We start from the raw sequence: 27,635 nt of genomic DNA, 5'->3' as shown, positions 1-27,635 counted from the left end.
TCAGGAACACCCCCTCATAAGAAACAGAGGGAACCTCTGAAGCCAGCAGAGACACAGAGGCAGGAAGGAGCCCAATCCACTTGAAGAACAGAGAGAATGGTTGTTTCAGAGAGTACAGGTGAGGAGGAGGTTGGCTGTAGGTGAAGTGAGAGAGAACAGAGGGGAGAAATGAAGCCAAGCCTTGCAGGCCAAAGGGAGCAATGCCCGTTTTATTTTAATTGCAGAAGGAAGCCATTGCCCCAAACCAAGTCAGGTTCCCCCCCTCTTTTTTTTCTTTTGCCAATTTGAATCTCTTCAGCTTAGTAAAAATGTCATTAAGATGCACAAGCCTGTGCAACCATGTGACTTTGATAGACAAGTAGCTAATGGGGTTTCTTTGTCCATCACCTATAAAGATGGTGATTTCTAGCTTTTTGGAATAACTCTATCTTGACTTGGGAAAAGTATCAGAACACCTTGGGGAACCAGCATATTCTAAGGCTAATTTCTTGCCTGAAAAAAGTATACCATTTGCATATATGAAGGTCAGATTAAAAATACAAAATTATGTTTGGTGCTAAAACTCTATTGGGATATTATCCCTTTCCTGGAAGATGTGGGCCTTCTTCTTAAATGGAGCATATGTAGCAATTCTGAATGCCACTGGGTACCTGGGCTGTGGGAAAGGGTCCTAGTAGAGTAAGGTAGGAGTCAGGCCCTGCCACTTCTTTGCTATGCTTTCTTGGGCAAACTATGCAATTCATATGGCATGCAATTATCTCATTTGTAAAATGGGGCTGATATCTGTTTCACAGATATATTAGGAGGATTCAATAAGCTGACCAATAGGGAAATGATTGGTAAGCTCTTTAAATGGCATAGAAATTCAAGGCATCTTCTCCAAATTCCCTGGACCATTCATACTGTCAATGCATACTTGGCATATGATTAAGGGATTGCAATGGAAATCATTAAATTAAATTCAGTATGTCCCCACCACAGCTATGTACACATCCCTGGAAGGACTTGGGGGTCCATGACTCAGAGGTGATGACTCACCGGGTTCTTTCTGAACTCATCTGGAATAGAATTCCTCCAGGGTTCTCAATCCTGCCCACACTTTCCTTCTCACAGCGTAATTTATACTCTCACGTCAGACCTTCTGTGTGTTTCAAATGTTTATAATACTGCAGTGAAATACAAGTTAAATGATATTTTCCAACTTCAATCAAATGAATATGTGGACCCTCATGGTAAGGAGGCTTGTAACAAACCAGCATTGTGTGTTGAGGTAGCATGTGGTTGCTAAGTTCATTGTTGCTGTGGCGGTTATGTTGTTGTTATTGTTGTTCAGTTGCTAAGTTGTGTTCGACTCTTTGGACCCCATGGACTGAAGCATGCCAGGCTCCTCTGTCCTCTACTATTTCCCAGAGTTTGCTGTCCATGATTTGTTTCATGTCCATTGAGTTGGTGATACTATCTATCCATCCCATCCTCTGCTGCCCTCTTCTCCTTTTTCCTTCAATCATTCCCAGCTTCAGGGTCTTTTCCAATGAATTGGCTTTTTGTACCAGAGGCCAGAGTATTGGAGCTTCAGCTTCAGCCTCAGTCCTTCCATTGAATATTCAGGATTGATTTCCTTTAGGATTGACCGGTTTGATCTTCTTGTCCAAGGGACTCTCAAGAGTCTTCCCCAGCACCACACTTCAAAAACATCAGTTCTTCAATGCTCAGCCTTCTTTATGATATAACACTCACATCCGTACATGACTACTGGAAAAACCATAGCTTTGACTTATATGGACCTTTGTCAACAAAATGATGTCTTTGCTTTTAAATATGCTGTCTACTTTTGTCATAACTTTCCTTCCAGAGAGCAAGCATCTTGTAATTTTGTGGCTGCAGTCACCACCCGCAGTGATTTTGGTGGTTATAGCTGTTGCTTATTTTTGGTGTCATGGAAACAGATTTACTGTGCTTCCAAATCCTTTCCTCACCAGAAGGAAGATTTGTGTTTTCTTTTATTCCATCCTTTATCCCGTCTCCCTGACGGGAGGTTTTAGATGATTATTAAAGTTAGTAATCATGGTGAACCTCGAGAGGGTTGTCTTTTGTTTCTGCATGTGAATTTAGTCAGCTGAAATCCTGACCCTGTCTACATTTGCTTTTCTTAATATGTTGCAGTTGTGTTTTTTTCTCCCTGCAAACATCATTGGTTGGAATCAGGCTTTCAGCTAATTCCCTAACAGGGGTGTGAGGAGGAATCTTTGTATCACAGACTTTTCCTTTTGCTACCTATGTGAAATGTCAGTCATCAGGAGAAGCTTTGTCACCGTAGACTGGGTGTAGAATGAACCAGACAGAAAGTGGAAGTCCAAAGCCGAGCATTTTATCGCCTCCTCCAGCCCCAGGTCTATGTGAGGAACCTTCGCCTCCCTGGGCACTGTCCCCTTATCAGGACCAGAGGGTCACTGGACTGGAAGATGGTCACGCCTTTTTTCCAGTTATTGTACTGCTTGTCAAAACCCTGGAATTCTATTTATTCATATCACACTTGTGAAATTGAGGGTAGTGTCAAAGAATTTACAAAGTCAGAGAACTCTTTATGTGGGACACCCCTGGCAGTCCACTGATTAAGAATCTGCCTCACAATGCAGGAAGCATGGGTTTGATGCCTTGTCAGGGAACTAAGATTCCACATGAAGCAGAGCAACTAAGCCCATGAGCCACAACTAGAGAGAAGCCCACGTGGGAAACAAAAGATCTGGCATGCTGCAATTAAGACTTGATGCAAATAAATAAATATTTTAAGAAAATCTTCCTCTAAAAGATAATTCTTTATGTGAAAGGGGTATTGAAAAAAATGGAAGATGTGCCCCAAACTTTTCTCCAAGCCTGAGAAAATCCAGGGCTCAACTCTCACTCCGCCCTTGGTTGTCTCCTCCTGAAAGCCCCTCAGGGCCCTGGCTCCAGCACCCAGCCGCATCTCTCCCACCGTGCTTCCTTTCTGAGCACGATCATACCTGGGGGCCAGGATGTGTCTCTGTGTTTATCCTCTCTGGAGGGGAAAAAGCTCCTGGAGGACAGAGATCTGCCTGGCTTCGCTCTCTGCTGCTGTGTCCCCAGCACCCCGATGGTGAGTGCACAAAGCAAGCACTCAGATTAAATAAGAAGAATGATGACTTCTTATTGATCATATTCCCCATACTGTACATTTGATACCGTTAATTTACTTGTTTAGTAACTGAAAGTTTGCACCTCTTAATCTCTCTCCCCTCTACTCTCTTTTAAGATAACTTTCTGAACTGATTCAGATTCATTTCCACCTCCTCTTGACAAGCTGTGTAGAATACATCTTTCAGAGGCAGAAATGAGGAAAGAGAAGGACCCTGGCCCCGACCCAGGGTAACTGGATGGCTTGGATAAGAAATGGACGCTCCAAGTTGTTTGCTTATCTAAGAAATGAGACTTAGAGTGTTTGTGCAGAACTCTTGATTGTAGCACAACGTTCAAAAAGTTATCTTAAAAGAGAGAAGTAGGGGGGATGAGAGAAATAGGTGAGGGAGATTAAGAGGCACAGACTTTCAGTTACTAAATAAGTAAAACAATGGTATGAAATGTACAGTATGGGGAATATGATCAAAAATCATGTAATACCTTTGTATGGTAACTTCCCTGGTGGTAAAAGCATCTGCCTACAATGAGGGAGACCCAGGTTCGATCCCTGGGTTGGGAAGATTCCCTTGGAGAAGGAAATGGCAACCCACTCCAGTACTCTTGCCTGGAAAATCCCATGGACGGAGGAGCCTGGTGGGCTGCAGTTCATGGGGTCACAGAGAGTCGGACACGACTGAGTGACTTCACTTCACCTTTGTATGGTGACGTATGATAGCTAGACTTATCATGGTGATTTCTTTGAAATGTAAGAGAAGTATTGTCCATGTATGGTGCATCAGGAGCTAACAGGGTTCAATTAAAAGCCAGCAAACAAACAAACTCATAGAAAAAGAGATCAGATTTGTGGTTCCCATAGGCAGAAGTTGGAGGAGGAGTGGGAGGTAGATGAAGACGGTCAAAGTTATAAACTCCAATTGTAGAATAATAAACCATTTGTTCTTGTTTAGTCACTAAAGTCATGTCTGACTCTTGTGAGATCCTGTGGACTGCAGCCCACCAGGCTTCTCTGTCCATGGGATTTCCCAGGCAAGAATACTGGAATGGGTTGCCATTTCTTTCTTCAAGGGATCTTCCCAACCCAGGGATCCTACCCACATCTGCATTGGCAGGTGGAATCTTTATGACTGAGCCAGATGTTAAGCCAGAATCCTAAGTGCTAGGAATGCAACGTACAGCATGATTAATATAAGTAACTCTGCTCTATGTTATATCTGAAAGTTGTTAAGAGAGTAAATCAGAGTTCTTATCACAAATTTCTTTTTCTCTTTCTTTTACTTTGTACTTATATGAAATGATGGATATTCTGTAAACTTAATTATTCATGATGCATGTGAGTCAAATCATTATGCTGTATACCTTAAACATAATAAATTGTATCTCAATAAAAAAGGGAGGGAAAAGTTAATAACTATAAGAATTTTTGTTTTAAAAAAGGTAAAACACAAGGTATGGCCTCTTGCTAGTTTTGCCATAGTTTTGACTTTGAGAATATTATTCAGAATAATGGCAAGTGATACATTACGGCCCCAGCACTGTGTTAAGCCTTTAAATCTGCCATCTCATTTACTCTTCTCGGTGATTCTGTGATGACAGGGCTATTCTTCCCACCACTTTATGTATGAGAAATCTGAGAGTGTAGTTAACTTCCTTGGTGCTCACAGAGGCTTCAGATTTATCAGCGAGGATCGAATCCCCTCCTCAGTGTACTGGGTGAAGTCCTGAAGACATCTGTGAATGCTGAATGTGCCCAAGTCTGGGTAGAGAGGGGTTCCAATGGTGGAGCATCACTGAGGGGATTTTGGAAACTCACCTTCTCCAAAGTGTCATTGTCCAACATTCTGTTAATATTCTTTGTGTATACATCTCCTGGAGAAGGGAAATGGCAGCCCACTCCAATGTTCTAGCGTGAAGAATTCCATGGACAGAGGAGCCTGGTGGGCTCCAGTCCATAGGGTCACGACAAGTCAGACATGACTGAGTGACTAACTTTCACTTTCTTTTCATATTCCTGAGTAAACTTCAGACACATTATAAGAATCCAGGCATTTGACCCCAGGTATGACCTTTCCATTAGGCACGGAAACTGTTTCATCTTGAGTCTACTTCTTAGGTGCCCTGGGGCTTCAGATCACTCTTGTGGCTATCTTAAAAAACAGCAGAAACTGCTTACCAATCCCCATGCATTCAACTCTGGGAAAGAGGAATTCATGTTTAGAGTTATTTTTGATTCCTGAAATAGGCTGGTGGATAGAGGGAAAGGGTGTGTTAATTTATAGTGGTGGATTAAAAATAGGCACAGTCCACTGGTACAGACATTTTGCCACTATTATCCAGACATAGGCCACCAGAGGACAAAAGAATATAATGTATCCATTATTTTTAAAATAGTGATGAAAATGGTTTTGAGATGATTATAGGTACTGGGTTCCAAGCTCTGTACATCATTTTCACACATTTGATAACATCATATTCATTTTTAAAGATGATTTCAAAAATTATAAGCTTGTGTTTTAAAAAAATTTTTTTCTTAGATGAGATACCTTATGTCTGAAAAGGATGGTAATCCATTATTGTTTACTTTTTCATTTTGTTTGGTGAGAAGCATGAATAAAACATTAATTGTACTGGGTTGATTGCCAAAATATCAAAATCATATTTTTGGAGATGAGAGCTTCAGGTTAGATTGCTGTTTCTTCATTGATTATTCCCATGGAAAAAGTGAATTGTTGATAGATTACAATTCCGTTGTGAATAATCATTATTTTCATAGTCTTTGAAAAATGGTTCAGAGAAGTGGAGAGGGCTACAACAGCAGGGCTGTGATGTGTTGCATGAGATAACTTGCCAGAGTCTTTTTGTTTTTCCATGTTAATAGCCTTGAGTTTCTATTTATTAAGATGGAAAATCTGACTCTTGAAAGTAAGACTCCAGAATCATAATAATTGACTGTGATTTCTTTTCCTTCACATAAATGGTTTCACTTTCTTATTTATGAGAATAAAGTTTTTCTTCTTCATCCTTGGTGAAGATAATTTCCTTTGTTCTGATGCAGTTATTTTTCTTTTCAAATATTTTCTACATGTAGAATAGAACAAATTTGGATAGCACTCCTGGAAAAAAAATTATTATTGTTTTGTTTAGATTATGGGAGAATGAAAGATTAGACTATGAGCATTCTATACTGTAATTACATATATTAAATTATTATTTTTTACTTTTCTAATCAAATATTTTATCAATCATTTTTTATGAACCTTTCTTAAAACAAAAGTAAGGAGTCTCCATGATTCCAACAGGGAGAAGTCTATTGTTCTAAAAATGGCAATTTCACTACAATTTTGCTTTATCACCACTAGCTGAAATTTATGACATCCATCAATGCTTATAAAAACTTTTCCCATCCTGATCCATATGTGGGATTAATTACAAACATATTCCTTCTTTTAAAGATTTTGTGACTAATGTAGATATTGACCAGGTGATATTCATAAAGTAATTTTTCCTGAACATGTGACGATGTATAATGTCATGAGGTTATGTGGTGCCCTTGAAGGAGGGGAGACAGAGGTGAAATGGCCCTTGCCTCTCCCCAGGGTGGTCAAGCGATCCCCAGAGTCCCTGGTGTGGATCTGAGGTGTAGAGATCAGGGATGATGTGAGTCCTGGCCCGACAGCCAGACACAGTGTCACTTGCTCACCAGGCAAGAGGAGAAGGGGAAGGCTTGTCAGTGTTTTCTGAGCAGGAGTCTGTGTTTTCATTTCTCCTTGTATCAGTTTTGCAAAGGCTCTGAGTACCTGGACCCCGAGCATCCCAGTAAATGGAAGCAGGTGAAAACAAGGATTTGTGAAATCGTAGCTGTGTGGGCAGTGCTGCACCAGGATCAGCTCTTTGTGCTCCAGAATCAAATGGTTGACTGTTGGCGGGGATTGAAATGCGCTCGCTGAGCTTGGGGGCTTTGATCTTTGCCAAATCCACTGAGACAGCTGAAATTTCATGGAAAGGTGACAAGGATTTCCTAAACCAAATGCAAATAGATGTTTAACTTTCAACTCCAGCTCAGGCCCCAAAATCTTTGCAAATGCATGAAAGAAAACCCTGGTTTGTAAATCAGAGAATGTTGTGTGTGTTTTTTTTAACAGAACATTGCTATTTGAATGGTCTTAAATTCCAGCCTCTTAAAAAATTTTTAGTCATTATATCACTGATGAGTCTTATGAGATTTCAATAGTAGCTGTGTGTTATGTAAAGATAATGTTATTTGGTGGCCTTATTAGAATTGGGGAAAGACATACCAAACGGCAAATTTAGTTTTCTGTGATAAAGACTGTGGACTTTCATTGTTTTGGTAATCCAGCCGGTTATGGATTATACATTCTCTTTTTTCTTTAATTAACTGATGCAAATAAAATATTGTATGAAACAATAAACACAGAAAACATATTCTAACATGAATACATAATATAATTAACCTATACTTATGAACATCTCATTTAAAAAATCTGTGTGTTGATTAGCATTTATGTTAGGAAAAATGTGTAATGTTAAGAGTTACAGCCCAGATTTTGTCATGAAAATTACGTGCTTTTGACTCAGACATGGCCCTCACTTTCTGATCAGAAAAGAATGTGTGGGTAAAAATTAGATGATTTCAAGGTAATTTCCAGTTAAAAGTCTATGATCTGTGACCTTTTTTGTACCCTTTCCACTGGATCCTTGTTTCATTGATGAGGTTATTACAGGTTTTGTTATTATTAATTTCCTCCCAGAGATATTATTCTCTTTGTATATGTTGTTAGTCACTCAGCTATGTCTTACTGTTTGCAACCCAATGAACTGAAGCCTGCCAGGCTGCTCTGTCAACGGAATTCTCCAGGCAAAAATACTGGAGTGAGTTGCCATTTCTTCCTCAAGGGGATCTTCCTAACCCTGGGACTGAATCTGGGTCTCCTCCACTGCAGACAGATTCTTTACCATCTAAGCCACCAGGGAAGCTTATTATTTAGGTTTTTTTTTTTAATTAAGTAAAATTATTTTATTAGATTTTTTTTTTTAAATTTTGGCAAAGGTGTGTCCCTTAATGAACCCCTGAACCACTCATCTGCTCTTTTAAATTTTCGTGCGGTGGAACCAGTGCCTGGTTTCTCTTTGCATTATAATAGATATCATGTGATGTGGACGCTGCCCTGATGGAGTCTTTTCTGTCATTTAGTGCCCAGCCTTCCCCTGTAGTTTAATTTTATGATTGGAATCTGGGATTGTCAGTTACAGAAATTTGCGTCAGAAACAAATTGAGGACTGTGTCGATACTGAGAGACCAGGCTCCTTCTGCAGTGGTCAGTGGATCCCCATGAAAGCCAGGCTCCAAGCCTGGGTCTTTGCACGCTCTCTGCCTTCCTGGTAGGTATCTACTGCTGTGCTGCTGGGAATGCCTGACTACACCCCCCGTGTGCGCTGGGTCTTTCTGCATCAGCTAGAAGCTGGTGGCAAATGCAGACTCTCAGGCCTTGCCCCAGACCTCTTGCATCAGAGCCCACCCTCTAACAACCTCAGGTGATTCTGACCCTCACTCACGTTAGAGAATCTGATCTAAAGCCCCCTTGTCCTTCGATGGACCTTTTGCCAGGAGTTTCTGAGTGTTTCCTCCTAGATGCACCTTTGTTACTCTCCTTAGCCAGCTTTGCCTCTGGGATGTTGAACAGCCAGACACGACCCTCTCATTTCATCCATCACTACTGATGATAAGTGCGTGGGGTTGTTTTCCTTTTGTAACCAAGTCCAGGCCTGCTCTGAACATCGCACGACAGGCCAATGAATCCAAGAAATGAGGCGTTGAGGAAAGGAAGAGACTTTATTTGAGGAGCCAGGAGACTGAGAAGACGGGCTAGCCCCTCAAAATAACCATCTTATCAGGGTCTGGATGCCAGGAGGTTTTATAGATCGGAGATGGGGGAAGGTGAGGAAGCAAAGTGAAAAGGCTGTTACTCTTGCAACCATCTCCCAGAATGGCAAACCTCAGGCAGGGGATGTATTACTTTCTTCCTTCCTGACATCCACAAGCTATAGGGCTCCAAACAAAGGCAGCTTTAGCTTAACAGTCAGGCAGAGGGGCAGAATTCTCTGAGGCAGGCCATTCATATGATTATAATAACTAAAGCAATGAAAAGCACATCAAAGAAACAGTTCCAACATGGAGTCAGAATTGGCTTCCTCCCTTCAACACTTTTACTATTAGACAAGGAAAAACAAACCCTCTCTGACATCATCCATGTTCCTTGCCACTGTAATGACATACTGAAAAAGAAACGTATTAGTACTCATAATTTTTTGAACATAGGTCTTGGTGAGCATTTTTCTTTAACATGTAATAGAATTTCCTCATTGATCTAATGGGTTCCGGTACTTCCCATTTCTCTGTTCCTTTTTGTCTTCTTAAACCTATGAATCATCAGAGTCATCAAAATGGATTTTGACCATTCAGATTCACAGTTCCCACCTCTAGAGTATCGCTTGGACCACAGGACCCCAGAGATGGTTACCTGTGAAAACATTCTCCAGGGTTTCTGATGATGTGTGCAGAGTCTAGTGATGGGGCCTGTTGAGCTGGCTCTGCAGAGCCCCTTTCTCTTCTTTGAGTGATAGGTATGGAGTGAGAGCTAGTTATGCTGATGGATGTAGAAATGCTTTACAAACTGCCCAGGTTCCTCACATCACCATGGCACCCTTTGCTTTTTCCTTATATCCAGCAATTCTTGCTAATTACTCAGTTCCATGCTTTTCCCAAGCATCTCCCAGCACTTCTGTGATGGGAGTTGATTTCAGGCCTTGTCATTTTACACTCCAGTTTCATGTCTGAAGCAAAATCCAAACTGTCTTCCATCTGACCTGCAGGCAGATTTGCAAATATTTGTAATTTGTTTATTTCCCAGGCCTGACCAGTGACCTCTAACTCACATGTAGTTCTTTGAGTTGAGGCTGCTGATGTCGCCATCCTGCTCTGTCTTAAACTAAACCCTCACATCATATCCAGGAAAGGAACCAACAGGAAGGTCCATGGGAATATGATCAGATTTCCTGGGCTCCTTGTCTTACAGATTTCAACATGACACTCATAGGCCATGGGGATCAAGTTATAGGTCTTTCTCTGCCTGATATAGAATTGCTTTTCCTTTCAGTTTTCTTGAGGCGTAATTCCATCCACACCAGCAATTTTGCCCCATTCTTAACATGGATTAATCTTGCCTTTCAAAACACAGAAACTCTTTGATCACTAAATGTACCCCCTTTGATCTTTTGCTATTCTTTTCTTGCCAAATTCAGAGTGATACTTAATGGTCAAACTCTGAAATGCTGAGCACTCAGTTTGAACATGAGTGCACAAATGTGATGACTTTGTTGATGTGGGCCCCAAACGTTGCTGCACTATAGAGAGTCCCTTGTCACCATATTATGTGGGTCTGTGGTTTTCCCAGTGGTCATGTATGGATGTGAGAGTTGGACTGTGAAGAAGGCTGAGTGCTGAAAAATTGATGCTTTTGAACTGTGGTGTTGAAGAAGACTCTTGAGAGTCCCTTGGACTGCAAGGAGATCCAACCAGTCCATTCTGAAGGAGATCAGCCCTAGGATTTCTTTGGAAGGACTGATGCTAAAGCTGAAACTCCAGTACTTTGGCCACCTCGTGCAAAGAGTTGACTCATTGGAAAAGACTCTGATGCTGGGAGCGACTGGGGGCAGGAGGAGAAGGGGACGACAGAGGATGAGATGGCTGGATGGCATCATGGACTCGATGGACGTGAGTCTGAGTGACCTCCGGGAGCTGGTGATGGACAGGGAGGCCTGGCGTGCTGCGATTCATAGGGTCACAAAGAGTCAGACATGACTCAGCGACTGAACTGAACTGATGGGCACCTTTAAGAATGAAATAGAGGTGGAACTATGAGGTGATGAGAACATTGGGGATTTTTCCGTTTTTTTTTTTTTTTTTTAAGTTGATGATATTCTTTCACAAATGGAATGATTTGTTTCTGTTTCAAGAAGACTTTTGTGCTGATGGACCATGACCAGGTTCATGGGTTACACAGCATCACACCGAGTAAGAAGACAAGGGCCACGTCAGCCAACATTTCTAGAATTTGGCTTCATCATCTATAAGGCAAGGTGACACACAGAGGATACTCGATATCCTGCCTTCTCCCTATATGAGGACTCATTACACAGGCACATGAACACAGTTCTTCTGAGATGATCCAGTTAGTATGTTGGTTTCCTTAAAAATTTAGAAAAGACTCAAGGAATTTCCTTAGAGCCAGTGGGCTGATCAAAAGAAAGTTCACATTTTTGAAAACACAGGATGTGATACTGACTTAGCCATTGAAAGGAATGAAATCATGTCATTTGCCCTCTGTAATACAGAGTGAAGTAAGTCAGAAAGAGACAAATATTGTCTATTAACATATATATGGGGAGGCTTGAAAGAAGGTACAGGTGAAACTATTTGCAAATCGGAAATGGAAACACAGACATGGAAAATAAGCATATAAACACTAAGAGAAGAAGGGAGAGGTGGGATAAATTGGGAGATTGGGATTAATATATCTACAGTATTGATACTATGTATAAAAGAGATAACTGAGAATCTACTGTAGAGCACAGGGAACTTTACTCAGTGCTTTTGGTGACCTAAATGGGAAGGAAATCAAAAAAGAGGGGATATATGTACACATGTAGCTATTTCACTGCTGTACAGCAGAAACTAACACAGCATTTTAAAGCATATATACCCCAATTAAAAAAAGAGATACTGTGAGACTGTGTACTGTAATGTTCTTCAGCTACACATTTTTGTATGGCGGTGACTGTATTTTGTTTTGATGATTGTATAGCCAGAAGGTAAGTTAAGAATCCAAAACCCTAATACTGAAAAATATGTTTTCTAACCAATCTATGAAATGCCATGTTTTGAACCACCTGTATGAGAGTGGTGGTGGGAATAGTAAGTTACAAACAGCAATATGGTTGGGAGAAGTTTTTAAAAATTAAAAAATACAGGTATTCGCTTCCTCTTTGCTCTTTTCTGTTTGCTGCTGCCTGTTCCTCTGGCTGGTCTCAGGGTCCTCAGCGTTGCAGTGATGTTGGGAGCTGACCACCGGGGACTGCTGAGCTAGGTGTCATGTGTCAGGAGGAAGGGAGGACAAGAAGTGCCTACTTCCTCCACTGGCCCTGCCTGGAAGAATTTTCCTGTCTGAGGGTTCGTTTGTGGCCTTTAGTTCCAAAAGTTGATATGCCACAAATGGGAGTCAAATTGCCAAACAGGAAATCAATGGAAATCAAACCCACTCTGGAATTGTTAGTATAATCTGTTCTCAACCTAGAAACCAGTGAGGACTGTGCAGGGCACAGTATGTACTTGCCCTAAATAGCCTTTTATTTCACTGACTGGACCCATTACATGCCATCACTTTCCATTTATAAAACAGGTCCCTTGGAAAATACAGTACTAGTTTCACAGGCATCCTTTTATGATTCCATCTTCTGCTTTCCTGAATTCTTAAGTGGACTTTCTGCAATAGTTCACCTACAGTCAGTTGTCCTTGGTCTTTTCTTTTTCTATTGCCTTCTAAAATTTTGTAGTAAATTTAAATTCTCCCTTCTGTTCATGAATTTAATAGTCTGCTCCACTGTTCAGAGATCAGTATACCATCTATATTAATGTCACCTCTAAGTTTACTTAAGGACAATCACTCTGATATACCTATTACTCTGTCTCACCCAAGGCTCTGCTCTCTTGTGTGTTTTTCCAAATCTAGAGTACTTTGTTTTAAATGCCAACATTTTGCTTTCAGGCAGGCAAGGCTCAAAAACCATCTCAACTTCTAGTAAGTGTTAATGAATAAGGCCTCATGTTATCTAACCAGAGTTTCATTTTCTGCGGATCTTATCTTTAGGTACAGGAGACGTGTGCAGAATCCCAATGACTGGAAATCTCTGAAATATTCATTATGTGTTCCATATCTGTTTTCCACATTGCTCTCTCTCCTGTGCTCAGTGGTGCATTTTAATACTGTCTGGGTATTGTTACTGAGGTTATATGTGCACTACAGGTATGTTTATGACATATAACCTAGCAGTGTTTCATTCTTGCTCCTTCTTGCTGGAAATATTAGCTTGGTTTCTGAATCTGAAGTGTGCATGCAACAGAGAGAGTATATGTTTCTTTGTGTCTTTTATACTTTGTGTGTTCTATATTTTGGCTCTTAAAAATACCTATAAGCTGACAGTCATGTGAACACATTTGATTTAAGTGCATTTTGATGTCTCCTTTTTGAATAACATTCTCATTATTTAAGCTCAATTTTGCATGCTGGTTCATCTCTTTTCACTGATACTTGATATAAAGATTTTGATTTAGATATGAACTCAGCCATAGGGATATACACATCGGAACTGGCTTTTGAATGAGTTACTTTGTGAGTTTTTATTACATATAATCCCCAAGACTATCAAGCCAATCCAAGGAGGGCTTAAACAGGTACCATTAAAAAAGGAATTATGACCATAATCCTAAGCCACAGAATGACATTTATCTAAAGTAATTACCTTGTGATCCAAACACATTTCAGTAGTATTTGTTAATCATGCAAGCATATGGGATCAGGGAATTAAAAATAAGAAGCAAATCAAATAAATGTGACTTTGAAAGTGAAATATATACTTGAGTTACTAGTTTATATTTTTAAAGGAAAAATTAAAAGAAATACATTTTACTAATATGAAAAAGGTCATTGTTAAGCTTTAACAGAGAATGAAACTAATTTAGTATTAGCTATGAATTACCAATTTGAATATCTTTCCATATGTTTCAAGGTGAAATCTATGTGTGAAACCTGAATGCTCCAGTGCTAAGGGGGCCCATTTAATACCAGGAAAATATCCCATGCCAGGTGGACAAAGCTAGAAATTCACCTTTTGGAAAGAGTGAAGGGAAGCTTAAATGGTGATCTGCCACTTCTTCATGTCTCTCTCCTCATTCCAGCTCCCCCGCACACACACGTGGGGGAAACCACAAAAGTAGCTGCAGTTTTAGGATAAGTTTTGAACTGATACCTGAGTTTGAGACACAGTTTCCCCACTAATTAGGTGGGCAATCATGACTGTGCCATTTGAGGTCCTCGAGCATCTGTTTCCACACCTGTAATACAGGGATGACAGCCTCCCTGCTGAAAGAGGAAAGATATAAACAGCTGCTATGTAGGCGCTTCTGGCTCAGAGCTTGACACGAAGTCCCATAACCTAGTTGGCTTTGAGCAGTAGCAGTGCCCGTATCTAGCAGAAAGTGCCCTCTGGGTGTTGAGGAACACTAGACTTTCTGTCCTCACCCCAGTAGGCTGCAGGGCCCACCTTGAGCTTTAAGAAAAGACCAAAGTGTTGCCTTCTTCATTTAAAGGATTCTCTTACGATTTAAAAGGACTAGAACTTTGGGATTAGCAGATGCAAACTATTATATATAGGATGGATAAGCAATGAGGTCACAAGCAACTATATTCAATATCCTGTGATAAAGCATAATGGAGAAGAATATGAAAAAGAGTGTTTCTGTATAGCTTAGTCACTTTGCTATATAGTAGAAATTAAGCACAACATTGTAAGTCAACTATACTGCAATAAAATTTAAAAAATTAAATGAAAACTAAAAAAATGAAGTTGTTAAAAAAGTACATCAAAGAAAATACCAAAATTCTGAGTAAACACTGTAGGAGAGATATGTTCAGGGACATCAGGGACAAAAGCATGTACTCAGTATTATTAATATTAGAAACACTGTAATTTAAACCACTATAGAATGCAATATGGGGCTTCCCAGATGGTGCTAGTGGTAAAGAACCTGCCTACCAATGCAGAAGACTCAAGTTTGATCCCTGGGTTGGGAAGATCCCCTGGAGAAGGGCATAGGAAACCATTCCATTATTCTTCCCTGGAGAATCCCACGGACGAGGAGCCTGGTAGGTTACAGTCCATAGGGTCACAAAGAGTCGGACATGACTGAAGCAACTTAATACACACACGCAGGCAGAATGTAATAAAATATTTCACAGACCATCAGAATTAAAAATAAAAAGACTATCAATAAAAAAAGAACTCAGTTTAGCCATAGTCTTGTCTTCTTCCTCATTCCTGTTTATTATTTGTACTTGTTGAGATTTTTTTCCCTATAGGATTGGTCTTTTTAGTAATATAACTTCCATTTCATTTTACTTTTTTGTTTTGTATTTCGTGTCTTCTTTCCAATTTCTTTAAGTTTACTTCATTCTTCTAGTTTATGGAATTGATTTTTGGCTGACTTGTTTCCAATCCTTCTCTCTTTTAAAAGGAAATGCATTTCAAGCATAAACTTCTCTCGAATGAGCACTGTAGCTACATTCCACAAGACATTTTTTTAAAAATACATCATTGTTTATTTTTAGTAGGTCATTTAAGCACATTTATATTTCCTTGAATTTCTGGCATATTTGGTGTTTTCCTTTTATCAGTGTTGTTGATTCATCTTCTGCCCTATCGAGCTTTCCTGCTGTCTGTTTGATTGCTAGTGCTGTCTCCATTTCTTCTATTGGTGTGGAAGTTACAGCTTCTGCTACTTCTCTGTGTTGCATTTTGGGTGATTCATCATCTCAGCTTTTTCTTCACTCTTCCTCTTTCTTCTGTGTCTAGTCTGAGGTTTGTTTGTTTGTTGTTTGTTTGGGGTCAGTCTTAGAGGATTCTCTGTTCTCAGTTTTTAGAGGATTCTGGGACTCTTATTTGGTACAAGAGAGAAAATACGGTGATCAGGGTGGTGAGGGAGCTCCAAGTTGTAGAGAGAACAGAGAAGTTAAAAGAAATAGAGAAAAGGAAAAAAAAAGGCATTTTAAATCAGAATTCTGGAAGAAGACAGTTGGAGAGGCAATATTTGAAGAGATAAAGTCTGAAGGAGAACTTCCCTGGGAGCCCAGTGCTTAAGAACCCACCTGCAAATGCAGGGATTCAGTTCAGTCTCTCAGTCATGTCCGACTTTTTGTCACCCCGTGGGCTGCAGCACGCCAGGCTTCTCTGTCCATCATCAACTCCTAGAGCTTGCTCAAACTCATGTCCATCAGGCTGGTAATGTCATCCAACCATCTCGTCCTCTGTCATCTCCTTCTCCTCCTGCCTTCAACCTTTCCCAGCATCAGCATCTTTTCCAATGAGTCAGTTCTTCCTATCACGTGGCCAAAGTATTGGAGCTTCAGCTTCAGCATTAGTCCTTCCAATGAATATTCAGGACTGATTTCCTTTAGGATTGACTGGTCTGATCTCCTTGCAGTATAAGGGACTCCCAAGAATCTTCTCCAACAAACGCAAGGGACACAGGTTCAAAACATGTGCCATAGAATTCTCTAGGCAAGAATACTAGAGTGTGTAGCCATTCCCATCTCAGGGGATCTTCCTGACTTAGGGGTTGAACCCATGTCTCCTTCATTGCAGGCTGATTCTTTACTGTCTGAGCCACCAGGGAAGCCCTTATTTATCTGTTCTTTAAGTGGTATTTAGTCTATTCATATTTAATGTCATCATCAACATAGCTTGTATTTAGATCTTTCATCTTGATATATGTTTCTCTTTTTAATATCCTGCCTTATTTTAGGTGAACAAGTAATTATTTAACTTCTATTAACTCTTTAAGTATACATTTTTGTATTATTTTGAGTGTCACTAGAAATTACAATATGTATCTTTAACTTGCCACAGTTCAATTTCCAATTATGCCATCAAACTCTTTGCAAGATGTAGGGATGCTGTGATTATATACATAATTCTACTTATTCCGCTCCCACTCCTGTGCTCTTTATTCCTCTGCTTTGAATGAATGTAGCCTAAATCAATATTTGTTATATATGTATTACACAAGCATAGATATGTGTCTGTACACAAAAATATGTACATATTAAAAATAAATAAATCTCTTATTTTTACCCATATATTTCACTTTCTATGGTTTTCTGTGTTTTTTTTTTCCTTCTGCAGACTTGAATTTTTTCTGAAATTGTATATTGTTCCCTGAAGAAATTCTTTTAGCATTTCTTTTTTTTTTCTATTTTAAGTTTTATTTTATTTATTTTTTAAATTTAAATTTATTTATTTTAATTGGAGGCTAATTACTTTACACTATTGTATTGGGTTTGCCATACATCAACATGAATCCACCATGGGTGTACACGTGTTCCCAGTCCTGAACCCCGCTCCCCCCTCCCTCCCCATACCATCCCTCTGGGTCATTCCAGTGCACCAGCCCCAAGCATCCCGTATCCTGCATCGAACCTAGACTGGCGATTTGTTTCTTATATGATATTATACGTGTTTCAATGCCATTCTCGCAAATCATCCCACCCTCTCCCTCTCCCTCTGAGTCCAAAAGACTGTTCTATACATCTATGTCTCTTTTGCTGTCTCACATACAGGGTTATTGTTACCATCTTTCTAAATTCCGTATATATGCATTAGTATACTGTATTGGTGTTTTTCTTTCTGGCTTACTTCACTCTGTATAATTGGCTCCAGTTTCATCCACCTCATTAGAACTGATTCAAATGTATTCTTTTTAATGGCTGAGTAATACTCCATTGTGTATATGTACCACAGCCTTCTTATCCATTCATCTGCTGATGGACATCTAGGTTGCTTCCATGTCCTGGCTATTATAAACAGTGCTGCAATGAACATTGGGGTACACGTGTCTCTTTCAATTCTGGTTTCCTCAGTGTGAATGCCCAGAAGTGGGACCGCTGGGTCATAAGGTAGTTCTATTTCTAGTTTTTTAAGGAATCTCCACACTGTTCTCCATAGTGGCTGTACTAGTTTGCATTCCCACCAACAATATAAGAGGGTTCCCTTTTCTCCACAACTTCTTCAGCATTTATTGCTTGCAGATTTTTGGATCACAGCCATTCTGACTGGTGTGAAGTGGTACCTCATTGTGGTTTTGATTTGCATTTCTCTAATAATGAGTGATGTTGAGCATCTTTTCATGTGTTTGTTAGCCATCTGTATGTCTTCTTTGGAGAAATGTCTATTTAGTTCTTTGGCCCATTTTTTGATTGGGTCATTTATTTTTCTGGAGTTGAGCTGCAGGAGTTGCTTGTATATTTTTGAGATTAGTTGTTTGTCAGTTGCTTCATTTGCCATTATTTTCTCCCAAACCAAACCCTAAAGACTCCACCAGAATATTACTAGAGCTAATCAAAGAATATAGTAAAGTTGCAGGATATAAAATCAACACACAGAAATCCCTTGCATTCCTATACACTAATAATGAGAAAGTAGAAAAAGGAATTAAGGGAACAATTCCATTCACCATTGCAACAAAAAGAATAAAATACTTAGGAATATATCTACCTAAAGAAACTAAAGACCTATATTTAGAAAACTATGAAACACTGATGAAAGAAATCAAAGAGGACACTAATAGATGGAGAAATATACCATGTTCATGGATCAGAAGAATCAATATAGTGAAAATGAGTATACTACCCAAAGCAATCTATAGATTCAGTACAATCCCTATCAAGCTACCAGTGGTATTTTTCACAGAGCTAGAATAAATAATTTCATAATTTGTATGAAAATAAAAAAAAAAACCTCGAATAGCCAAAGCAATCTTGACAAAGAAGAATGGGACTGGAGGAATCAACCTGCCTGACTTCAGGCTCTACTACAAAGCCATAGTTACCAAGACAGAATTATAGATCAATGGAACAAAATAGGAAGCCCAGAAATAAATCCATACACCTCTGGACACCTTATCTTCAACAAAGGAGGCAAGAATATACAATGGATTAAAGACAATCTCTTTAATAAGTGGTGCTTGGAAAACTGGCAAACCACTTGTAAAAGAATGAAACTTGATCACTTTCTAACACCATACAGAAAAATAAACTCAAATGGATTAAAGATCTAAACATAAGACCAGAAACTATAAAACTCCTAGAGGAGAACATAGGCAAAACACTCTATGACATAAATCACAGCAGGATCCTCTATAACCCACCTCCCAGAATACTGGAAATAAAAGCAAAAATAAACACATGGGACCTAATTAAAGTTAAAAGCTTCTGCACAACAAAGTAGACTATAAGCAAGGTCAAAAGACAGCCTTTGGAATGGGAGAAAATAATAGCAAATGAAGCATTTCTTATACTACAGATTTTCTGGCTACAAAATCTGAAGTTTCCTTTGACTGAAATTGTCTTAATCTAGCTTCCATTTTTGATGTAAACTTTGGTAAGATATAAAATTTTATATAAACAGATTTTTTTTAATTGTATTTTTGAAAACTTTATTTCACACTGAGGAATTCAGTCTTCACTCTTTTCATGCTTTCCTTACATATGACCTGGCTGGGTTTTTTTGTTGTTGTTTTGTTTATTTTTGGCTATTTAAGGTTTTCTTTCCAGTTTTGGTTTTTAGCAGTTTGCCTCTGATGCTGTAGGTGTGACTTTTAAATTACTTTTTAAAGGCTTATCGTGTCGTTTGCTGAGCTTCTTGGATAGGTATATTGACATATTTCATCAATTTCAAATTTAGTAACTTGTGTCTTAAAATAATTTTTATCCTATATCTTTCTTCTCCCCTTTGGGGATTTCAATTATTTATATGTTTTGATCATATATTATATGTCTTGGGTATTTTGTTTTTTTTTTTTACTTTTTTATTTGCTATTCTATTATCAATATAGTGTCTATTGACTTGCCTTTGATTTCTCTGATTCTTTTCTCTGTCCAGTCTGCTAATAAGCTCATCAACTGCGTTTTCCCCTCTGACATCACATAAGTCCGTCATGATAGTTCCATTTCATTTTCTTTTTTTACTGTTTCCACTTATGTGGAAAGTCTTTATCTGCTTATACTTGTAATCCACATCTTCCTCTAGATCTTTCATCATAAATTCTTTGGAATCCCTGAGTGATAATTCTAACATCTGAGTCATTGCCATATTTGTTTCTATGAACTGTTTCCTCTTTTAAATATAGTCCTCTTTTCTCACTTCTTTGTGTATCTTGTGTTTTTTTGTTTGTTTGTTTGTTTGTTTGTGTTTTTTACACTGAACATTGTGATGGGATAAGGCATGTCCACCTTCTGAGAGGGACATGCCCCATGAATTTGATGGTTTGAGACTGAGTTAATCTAATGGGTAGCTGAGCTGTCCCTGGACTCTGTTGTGAAGTTAGAATTTTAAGTTAGACTCAGTTCACCACTGAATTTTACACATTGTGGAGGTGGGGTTGGGACTTTGCCTTCAGAAGGCTTGGGGTCTGAGCACCAGTCAGACTCTTTAGATCTCTTTGTGCATCACAAGGCCAGCTACGAGCTTTCCAAACCATGGCAATGCTGTTTCTGCTTTGCAGCCTGCCTGCCAGCATTTTGAGTTTCTGGTGCATTCTCTTTGCTCTCTAGACCCATTCGTAGCTTTATGCACCTAGGGCATCTCTTTCTGCCTTAGGGTATGGCCTTCTCAGCCTTTGTACTTGGTGAATGTCCAGGGATTTTGTAGGGATTCATCTCAGTCCTCCTGTTCTTCTCCCAGCTTTCAGCATTTACTATATTGCTAAATATATTCTTGCCTTCTTAATTTCCTACCATAAATTTCCCTTTTTGTTTTTATTAATTACATATTAATAAATAAATATTCTATGTTATTAGTATTATATTTACATTTATGACATCTTCCTATATTGATATCTTAAATGCAATTTGGGGGGAAAAAGGAGGCATAAAAAACAAAGAAGCCTGCTTGCTTTGGCAGCACATATACTAAAATTGGAACAATACAGAGACTATTTGCACAGCTCCTGCACAAGGATGACACACAAGTTTGTGAGGTGTTCCATATTTTTAATTGACCCACAGATACAGAAAACAAACTTATGGTTACCAAAGGGGAAAGTGGGGGAGGGATAAATTAGAGGTCTGGGATTAACATATACACACTGCTGCTGCTGCTGCTGCTAAGTCGCTTCAGTCGTGTCTGACTTTGTGCGACCCCACAGACGGCATCCCAGTCAAATAGAAAACCAGCAAGTACCTACTGTATAGCATCAGAGCTATATAATTGAACTGTATTTGATATTTTGTAGTAATCTATAAGGGAAAATAATCTGAAAAAGATATACACACACACACACACACACACACACACACGTATATACATTTGACTCTCTTTGCTCTACTCCTGAAACTAACACAATATTGTAAATCAACTATACTTCAATAAGAAAAACAAAAGAAAAGAAGAAGCAAATAAATATTGGAAGAAAAATCCCCCAATTCTATAAACCTTACCTAAATAGATAATTTCTCATACTTAAGTTTGGAAATGAAATTATATAGCTCTGGTTCAAGGTGAATTATCAGTGAGGGTCCACTAGAGAAACAGAACCAGTCAGAGATAGATGGATAGATGACAGAGATGGATTTCAAGGGATTAGCTCACACGATTATGCAGTTGTGGTGAGACTGAAATCCATAAGACAAGCCACCAGGACAGGGTGGATGCTCTGGGGCAGGGCAGGATTCCATTTTCAGGGAACGCTCTTTTCAGCTGTAAGTTCTTTCATCTGTCTAGATGGTGCTTACCCAGATTATCTGGGGTAATCTCTTTTACTTAAAGTCAATTGGTTGTGGGTGTTCATCACATGTATAAAATGACCTTCACAGCAACAGCTGCAGTGGTGTTTGACTGAGTGTCTGGGTGCTACACCTAGCTCTAGGTTGACACGTAAAACTGGCTATCACAGTAGGTAAGGGCATATCCTGAGGCTGAAGCTGAAGCTCCAGTACTTCGGTCACCTGATGCAAAGAGCTGATTAATGGAAATGACCCTGATGCTGGGCAAGATTGAGGGCAGAAGAAGGAGGGGGCAACAGAGGATAAGATGGCTGGAGGGCATCACTGACTCAATGGACTTGAGTTTCAGCAAACTCCAGGTGATAGTGAAGAACAGAGAAGCCTGGCGTGCCACAGTCCATGGGGTCACAAAGGGTTGGGCATATTCTACAAGGCAGTACAGTATGTAGTAAGGAGTAAATATTAAGGAAGAAAATAGATGCAAGTGAGAAAATGAAAGGGTTCCTAACTGTTAATCATCCCACAGAAATGCAGGCTGGGTGTCCTCGACAGTGCCCGGGTCTGTCATTCAAGCAACCTTTCCGTGTATCACAATGTTCCTTTCTTATAAGTCTGAGAGGAACCCTACTAAACAGGGGATTAAATATTCAGTCTGGGTTCAGGTGTCAGCTGCTTCTGGGATTTTCTGAGAGACCCAGCTCCCCAGCACCTGGAGACTCCCAGGCCCACGGGAAGCCCCTTCTGTCAGGGTGAGAAGCCTCCCTCAAATCCAGCCCTTATGCTCACAGAAAGGGGGCTGCTTCCAGCTGGCCCACTGCCCAGGTTGCCCTGAGTGAACTGGGGCCCCTCTCAGATCATTCTGCTCATTACACCCCAGCAGTCTTCAGGGGATACATCAAAATTTTCACAGAAGACATTTTGTTTTGGCAAGATAAGGTTATTTGGTCACAGTCCTTTTTTCCCCACTACCTTTCTGTATTTACGAAAGTTTTTACAATGCAAATATATTAATTTTATAATAAAAAACAATACAATAGCATTTTTCATTTTTAAATTTTATTTATTTTATTATTGGTGTCTAATTGCTTTACAATGTTGTGTTAGTGTCTGCTGTACAACAAAGTGAATCAGCTAAACATGTACATATATTCAGGTTTCCCAGGTGGTCTAGTGGTAAATAACCTACCTGCCAATGCAGGAGACATGGGTTTGATCCCTGGATAGGGACAGTCCTCTGGAGGAGGGCATGGCAACCCACTCCAGTATTCTTTCCTGGAGAATCCCATGGACAGAGGAGCCTGGTGGGCTACAGTCCACGAGGTCACAAAGAGCTGGGCCTGACTGAGGTGACTTAGCATTCACATACATACATCTCCCCCCTCTTGAACCTGCCTCCCACCTTCTACCCCTCCATCCCACCCCTGTAGGTCATCACAGAGCCTGGAGCTGAGCTCTCTGTGCTATACAGCAGCTTCCCAATGGATCTGTGTTTTACAAATGGTAGTGTAATATATGTCAATGCTTCTCTCTCAGTTTGTCCCACCCTCTCCTTCCCTTCCTGTGGAAATTAGTTTATATTCTGTAAGGAAGAAACTAGGATTGCTATCGCTGTTTTCCTTTTCCATGTCTCCACCTATAATTACCATAAGCATCTTTCTAATATAGCCCGGAGGATCTGTGTGGTAGAGTGGTCTATGAGGACAAAAAAGGATTCCCTAAAACCTGGGATAAGCCCCCATTTTTAGGAAATGGGAGAGTTTGTACATTCAGAATGTTGGGAATGGTGACTCTAAATTCATTGGCTTTTTTTCAAGTAGACCAGCCAATCTTTAAAAAGAAAATGTGAATCATATCCTAAAACACTTTGTGCCTTAATAAAATTAGCTCCGTAACTTTGCTAATATGGTCTCTCTGCTCATATTACTTGATGAGAAAGTGTCTGATTGGAATAAAATTTAGATAAAACATTCTGGCACATAAAGAATAACTGGAAAGGGAAAGAAGCAGGTGGTACACATACATTCTATATCCATTGCTGAATGCTTTAGTCAAAAATAGTTTATACATGAGAAGTGGAAGAGATGACCAAACAGAAAAAAATATTAGGCAGCACTACCAGGAATATGGAAACAGAGCAGGACCTTGTGGGGCATTCAGGACAGAAGCCTCGCTCCCTGCCTTGTCCTCTGATTGCCTTTTATCTGGAGAAAGACTTTATCCAAAGGATAAGGTTAATCAGAGATATAAGAAGATGCAGAAACAAAGGAAAAGCGAACAGTACAGAATAATAATAGTTCAGTCATTAAGCCAGGTCAAGGACCTTTAGTTGCTCCTCAAGGGCTACAGATAATTTCCTGAGCCAAGGCCTCTGAGCTGTCTTAGAGATACTGAAACCCCCACCAGGTGGAAAAAGTTAACTGCATGATGGCCAGACGGTGGCCATGATACAAGCTGCCACAATTCCAAGAAATGGCTTTGAAGAAATGGGAACAAACCGACCCTGGAACTAACTGTACTGAAAACAATCAAGGTGACGCTGGTCAGACCACTGATGACCAATTTCAAGATGACTATCAGAGATGACTGTGCTGTTTCTGCATGTAGCCCACCTCTCTCTGCCTATACCCCCTGAAACACTCCTTGAAAAGCTCTTGCCCACTGATGGCAGAGGGAAAGTGGACTTTGGACATGAGTCCACCTTCTCTCCCAGTGGCCAGCCTCCAGAGTAAAGCTACTTTTCCTTTCTACCAACACTTGCCTCTCAAGTATCAGCTTTTTGAGCCATAAGCAGCCAGACCAGGGTTCAGGAACAATACTAGGTCAAGAGGTATAGTCTTTAAGAGAAAAAAAATTCTCTTAGAAAGTAACCAAAAATATCCCAAAGGCTGAATTTTAATGTTTTTCATACCAGTGTTTCTGATCATTTTCAAGTCAATTCAACAAGTAATATTCATACCTGACCCTAATGTGTCCAGGAATAGTGATACAGTAGTAATCAGAACATACTAACGCTTGCCCTTGTAGAGCTAATGTTCCAGTGAGAAGAGAGAGGATGGACATAAAAAGTCAGTTACAAAGTATGCTAAAGTGATAATTAAGATAGGGCTGGGGAGTTGTGGAGTGTGATGTAAAGTGAGAGTTATTGTAAGAGACAAAGTATCCTACTTGATCCATTCCTTAAAGTGGGTCCTGTTTGGTGTAGCCTAGTTCATGACGGGTAACTGGTGAAACTGGCTCCTATTTCTTGAGACTTAGTCTGAGTTCTCTGGTTCAGTGTTAAGAGCAACTGAGCAGAGAATTCTGTGGACTTGTCACTCCACAGCAGACTCTGTTTTTCTTGTAATTTGATGGGAGTAGGAAGAGTAGAAACAAGAGTCCTAGTTATGTCTTAGCAATGAACACGTGGCCGTTAAGAAGTGAGCTGCCGTGTGCAAAGTGAGTGTAGTCAATGGGTGCTGAAATATCAGGATCCTCGCATGAGTGACCCCAAAGCCAGGGCCAATTTACCCCTAGTATAACAGGCACAGTATCTAGGGCCACAATCATTTTAAAAGCCCATGAAGATGTTTTAATGTCTCTTCAAATCAGAAGAAAAAAATGAAAACAATCCCGTCCAGATTTCATTTGTCTTTATATTTCTAGTCATAAAACATAATTTTAAGCAATTTTTATGGAGGAAAGACCTATGAATGTCTTAATGTGGCCCTTCCGATAGCCCTGTGCCCTTCAGAATAACAGCCCTCCCTCTGTTTTATTTGTATTGAGAGAATTTCTCCTCACGGAAGGAAAGATGCTTATTCATTTGGAATGGGGACATCAATCCACACCTGAGCCCATCCTCCCTCTGTGCCATAAAGAGATGCTCAGCAAAGAACTTCAGAAGTGAACATCTTTCAGTATTATCTCATAAATATAGGGTCCCAGCTTTGCAAAGCTTCTAGAGAAATAACAACATCTAGGGAGGAACATGAGTTTTCTATTGTAATTGCAATCTTATTTTATTTTATTTTTTTAAGTTATCTGTTTTTTTTTTTTTTGACCTTACAAGACATAATTTTTTTTCGTTTGTTTTTAATTTATTTTTAAATTGGTTTTGACATACATTGACCTGAATCCACCACGGGTGTACATGTGATCCCAACATGAACCCCCCTCCCACCTCCCTCCCCACAACATCCCTCTGGGTCATCCCCATGCACCAGCCCCAAGCATGCTGTATCCTGCATCAGACATAGACTGGTGATTTGATTCTTACATGATAGTATACATGTTTCAATGCCATTCTCCCAAATCATCCCACCCTCTCCCTCTCCCTCTGAGTCCCAAAGTCCGCTATACACATCTGTGTCTTTTTTGCTGTCTTGCATACAGGGTCATCATTGCCATCTTTCTAAATTCCATATATATATGTGTTAGTATACTATATTGATGTTTTTCTTGCTGGCTTACTTCACTCTGTATGATCGGCTCCGGTTTCATCCATCTCAACAGAACTGATTCAAATGTATTCTTTTTAACGGCTGAGTAATATTCCATTGTATATATGTACCACAGCTTTCTTATCCATTCATCTGCTGATGGACATCTAGGTTGTTTCCATGTCCTAGCTATTATAAACAGTGCTGCGATGAACATTGGGGTACATGTGTCTCTTTCAATTCTGGTTTCCTCAGTGTGTATGCCCAGCAGTGGGATTGCTGGGTCATATGGCAGTTCTATTTGCAATTTTTTAAGGAATCTAATTAACAATATTAAATTACAAACAGCATTTCATTTAAACAAAATGTATATTCAGAATTTCCCAGACACATTAATTATGCAAAATTAATTTTAATATGAATTGGAAAAAGTATTGTGAGTTCAATCTTCATGATGGAGAGTATGTTTTCAGAGGTTGTTTTGGGGAGGAAACTTCTGTTCCATTAAGAATTTGTTCCATCAAAAATGTCTGTAAGCTTTTCAGAAGGGTGGGCAGAAATGTAGCATTTAGATAAACCAACTGTCATTTTGGATCAGTGTTTTTAAATATTCTTCATAGTGTGATTTTATATTAGAGAGAAATGCATTTAAAAGGACAGAGAGAGATGCCTATAGAGATGCAAGGAGAGCATGACTGTGCTCATTTCCCCACTAGGTAACACTGTGATATGATCGTTGTGCAGTTGCTAAGCTGCCCCTGACTCTTTTTGACTCCATGGACTGCAGCATGCAAGGCTTCCCTGTCCTTCACTATCTTCTGGAGTTTGCTCAAATTCATGTCCATTGAGTCTGTGATGCCATTTAACCATCTCATCCTCTGTGCTTTCTCTTCTCCTTTTGCTTTCAAAATCTTTCCCAGCATCAGGGACTTTTCCAATGAGTTGGCTCTTCACATCAGGTGGCCAAAGTACTGGAGCTTCAGCTTCAGCAACAGTCCAGAGCTGTGATGCATATCACTTAAATGAATGAGTAAACAAGTAAATTGACAAATACATGAAGGGATAACTGAGTTAATAAATGAGTGAATACTCCCATGAAAGACGTAATGAGTAAATGAATGGATGAAAGCTTGAGTGAGTGACAGAATTCTTGATGAATGAATGGATAAACAAATGAGTAGATGTCTGTGTTAGTGGTGATGTGATTTTCTTTTCTCTTTAGCTGACTTTTTTTCCAGAGAAATGTGGCATCAACCTCACTGAATGTTTCAAACAGTGATTTTGTTTTAAAAGCATTCTGTGCCACATGATGCATAGGCCTTGGACTAAAGAGAGAACAGCAAATAATTTGGAACTCAGCTGAAGATAAATTTGCTAAATCCAGTCCATGGTAAATTCAAATCACCCTAGAGCAGTGAAGAATGTGTTGGACGGG

The 27,635-nt window shown here is 39.6% G+C and overlaps 1 protein-coding gene and 1 non-coding gene across 2 annotated transcripts in view; both read left to right on the top strand.

Moving 5' to 3' along the window:
• The window catches only part of DSCAM (DS cell adhesion molecule), a 679,278-nt gene that overhangs the window by 132,794 nt on the left and 518,849 nt on the right, over window positions 1-27,635 (top strand). The window lies entirely within an intron of this gene.
• Window positions 20,950-21,052, top strand: LOC138431436 (U6 spliceosomal RNA). The gene has a single exon (XR_011253697.1). It is a non-coding gene; the product is annotated as a U6 spliceosomal RNA (small nuclear RNA).

This window comes from Ovis canadensis, chromosome 1 (assembly GCF_042477335.2).
Source record: "Ovis canadensis isolate MfBH-ARS-UI-01 breed Bighorn chromosome 1, ARS-UI_OviCan_v2, whole genome shotgun sequence".
Taxonomy (NCBI): domain Eukaryota; kingdom Metazoa; phylum Chordata; class Mammalia; order Artiodactyla; family Bovidae; genus Ovis; species Ovis canadensis.
This window is presented reverse-complemented; position numbering and strand designations above follow the sequence as displayed.